General features: G+C 38.9%; 1 long non-coding RNA gene across 1 annotated transcript; it reads left to right on the plus strand.

Moving 5' to 3' along the window:
• The first annotated feature begins 383 nt into the window (after positions 1-383).
• Positions 384-3059, plus strand: LOC103105295 (uncharacterized). The gene is made up of 3 exons (XR_469728.3): positions 384-484; positions 609-771; positions 2578-3059. It is a non-coding gene; the product is annotated as an uncharacterized LOC103105295 (long non-coding RNA).
• Positions 3060-3646: the final 587 nt, after the last annotated feature.

Consider the following 3646-nt stretch of genomic DNA (forward strand, 5'->3'; position numbering starts at 1 on the left):
CATCTGCTGTGCCATTTGATTCAAAATAGCCATTTATTACCAGGCTTTCAGTGAGGAATAACTAATGAAAATGATCGTAAAACATGTTGCAAATGGAAAGTGAGACGTAAGTTCCAAAGCATAACAGAACACGCCAGCGCTGGAACTAGCGCTAGTCCCGAATCCAGAGTTTGGGGGGGCTCTCATCCACTAGACTTTGCTGCTTTCTCAACTTTTTTCAGGTCCTTTGAAAATCTTGAAAGTCCTCAAGGCTTAAGCCACAAGTGCAATAACTCTGCTAATAATAAGGATTGTGAGTTTATTCAGTGGAACCCGTGATTATGACTGTTGCCAAGGTGACGGAGGGAGTGCCCGCTGGGACTGGTCTTATTATGGGGACCCATTTGGTATTGGAAGTGACAGCCAATATGTGTGCCCTGCCCAAAGGCTGCCCGTCATAAGGAGACACTTTCCATGGAGTAAGACATGCTGTCATTCTGCGTGGGTCCGTTATTTTCCTTTACTGGGACATCAAATTCATTTCTTCTTTCCCCTTCTTCCACCCACTTGTTTTCTTCCTTTTCCTTTTTTTCTTCCTTCTTTCTCCCTTGTTCGTATTTTCACTGCAGCTAGTGTGCATTTCCACTGGGCAGCAGGGAATGGGACTCTCTCCAACTTGTTTCCATTGCCTTCGTTCCTGGTGCCTACAGTTGCAGCTGTCATTACTTCATAACTCTGAAATGGCAATGAGAGTTGGAAAACAGGGCTGGAATTGTATTCATGGAGTAGAAGGTACCAAGTGTGAAAGAAACCTGTGTCCGGCTTGACCTCGTGCTGTATTATTTTTGAAATTTGCTCTTATCACTCCCCACCCCCTACTATCACTTTTAATGTTGGCTATTCTGGAAAGGCTCCAACCTCTCAGCCCATGAGACTCAGTTCATCCAGGGGACAGCATAGGCTGAAAATTATATGCAATATATCTTTCATGAGGACTTATTTTTGGGTATGAAAAACTGAGAGACTGGTTTTGATTAAGTATCATTTTCAGACTTAGAGAGGTTGGGAGTAGAAGAAAAAGCTGGACCCACTGCACCTAGCATAGCACCTGGCACATTGTCAAGTCAAATCATTAATCATTTATGCAAGGTCAACTGGGTGGCTGCGTGGATAGAGAGCCAAGCCTAGAGAGGAGGCATCCTGGGTTCAAAATCTAGCCTCAGACCCTCCCCACCTTTGTGACCTTGGGCAAATGACTTAACCCCAGTTACCTAGCCCTTACTGCTCTTTGACATTGGGATCTATACTCATTTTCAATTTTAAGACAGAAGGTAAAGGTTTTTAAAAATAATTTATTCAGAGTCTACTGTGTGTTGGACATTATGCTAAGCATGGGGGTTACAAATACAACCAAAAAGACAGTCTCTGTCCTCAAGAAGCTAATAGGGAGGACATAAAGGAAGCTGAAAACCAGAGAGTGTTTGGGAAGAAGATTCTGGAGTGGAAAACATGGTTGAAAAGAACCAGAGAGTCAGTATGGACTTTAGAAAGGAACAAAGATATGACTGATTCAGTGCTTTCCTTAATCTGGAGGTTCTGGGAGGAGAAATCAGAGAAAAGGTCTTCAATAATGCCATTTATTTCAGGTGTGAGAAGTCTAGAGGTAGAATAAACCTCCAGGGTGAGGGGGCTTCTGCAGCATGGTAGAAAAAACTTGTGAAGTCAATAAATAAATGTTTGTTGATTGACTGAATGATGGGAAGGTATAATTCAATTGATGAGATTTTTTTTCCTCCCCTCCTTTTTTGTTAGTCTCCCTTCCTTCCACCCAGTTGAATGTTCTTTGAATAGATAAGAAAATTTCAGACTGAGTGGTCTACATTTTGTCTCCTGAGCTCATAACATAGGGCACACTCTTTGAAAACTCTGAGTCTGTGGCATGGTTGTTAAAGGAATTTGGTTGAAATTTCAATCTTCCCTGGACATTTCAACACAATCACAGCTGTTTTAGCAGTGGCTGTGGTGGTGAAGAAAATGTGGGAAATGGATTGCTAGTTATTTTGAGAAATAGGCCAGTGCTTCACACAGATCCTACAGATGTGGGATTTCAAATTATGACTGATTTGTGGATAATTAGTGGTTTAGGTCTGGGTCCAGGGAGGTACTGCTGATTTGAGATTCAGCAAGCTAATATGATTGAGAGGGTGGATAAACACCATGTGTATTCATAAATCCACAGGTAAAGTTTATCAATCAACAGCAAAAACTAATCATTTTCTAAGTACAGTTGTTAGTCTGTCTCATTTTGGCCTGGCTTTGGAACATGTTAACTTCCTGGTTCTTAATAATAGGTAAGGTGTCATTCTAACAACAGGGTTTTAAAATTTATTGGTCCAACCCGGATATTTAAGCTTGAAACCCTGCAGTTTAGATCTCAGTACAATGTCTCTAAAGACTTCTGTCAATTTCCAAACTTCATTCTGTTCAAATTTGCAATTGTTAGAAGAATATCTAAAAGATTCCAGTACAAAGACACAAAACTCTGTTTTTAAAAGTATATAATTAGTTCCTTTTCTTTTTATTCAAAATAATTTCTAGATATATTTCTACTTCAACCTAGCTTTGAAGCACACCTTGTGAGAAAGAAAAACAAGCAATTTAGAGGCGATATATCATACTATATCAGTTTATGCAACATGCCCATGGTGGCCCACATCTCACCCAAGAGGAAGCAAGTATATTTCATTATTTGTTTTCTCTGACCAAGATAAATACAATATAATCACTATGTGTTTGAATTCTGGATGTTTTTTTGAGATTTGTATTATTATAGTTGTTACATTGTTATCCTCCTTGCTTGCTTCACTCTGTAAATTTACTCATCTCCTGTTTCTAGGAATTCCTCATACTTGCCACTTTGGGGGAAACCAGTTCAATATTCATTAAGGGAAAGATCCTGCCCTCAAGGAGGTTACATTTTAATCCCTTAATGAGGTCTGTGAACTTTATTGATATATTTTGGGGTTTATTTTTAGTTTAAATTTCTACCTTAAAAAAAAAAAAGCACCTTCCATCTTAGAATCAATACTGTGTATTAGTTTCAAAGCAAAAAAGGACTAAGGGCTAGACAATAAAGTTGCGTGATTTGCCCGGGGTCAAATATCTAGGAAGTATTTGAAGTTGGAGTTAAACCCAGGACCTCTTGTCTGGTCCTGGCTCTCTATCTACTGAATCACCTAGATGCCCTCTACCTTTTGCTTTTACATCTTCTTATCTTTAATAGGGGAAAAAATGGAACACTTCCTGAAATTGCTCATCACTTTTGTGTAAGTGGTGCTCTTTGTATAGAAAATTGTTCAAATTTTAGTCCAGGTGCTGCTGAAGTAAGTGACAGTAATTCTTTTTATTTTATGTCCATATGCTTGTTTGGACCCATTTTAGATAGGCATCATAGAAGATTAAATGCTAGAACTGAAGTTAGAAAGACCTCAGTTTAAATTCTGCCTCAGATATTTACTAATTGTGTGATCTTGGACAATTCATATAGCCTCATTCAGCCTTCATTTCCTCATCTGTAAAATGGTATAACAATAGCATCTACCTCATGGGGCTATTGTGAGACTTAAATGAGATAATGCATATAAAGCATTTTGCAGACTTTAAAGTG

The sequence above is a fragment of the Monodelphis domestica genome, chromosome 7 (assembly GCF_027887165.1).
Source record: "Monodelphis domestica isolate mMonDom1 chromosome 7, mMonDom1.pri, whole genome shotgun sequence".
Taxonomy (NCBI): Eukaryota; Metazoa; Chordata; class Mammalia; order Didelphimorphia; family Didelphidae; genus Monodelphis; species Monodelphis domestica.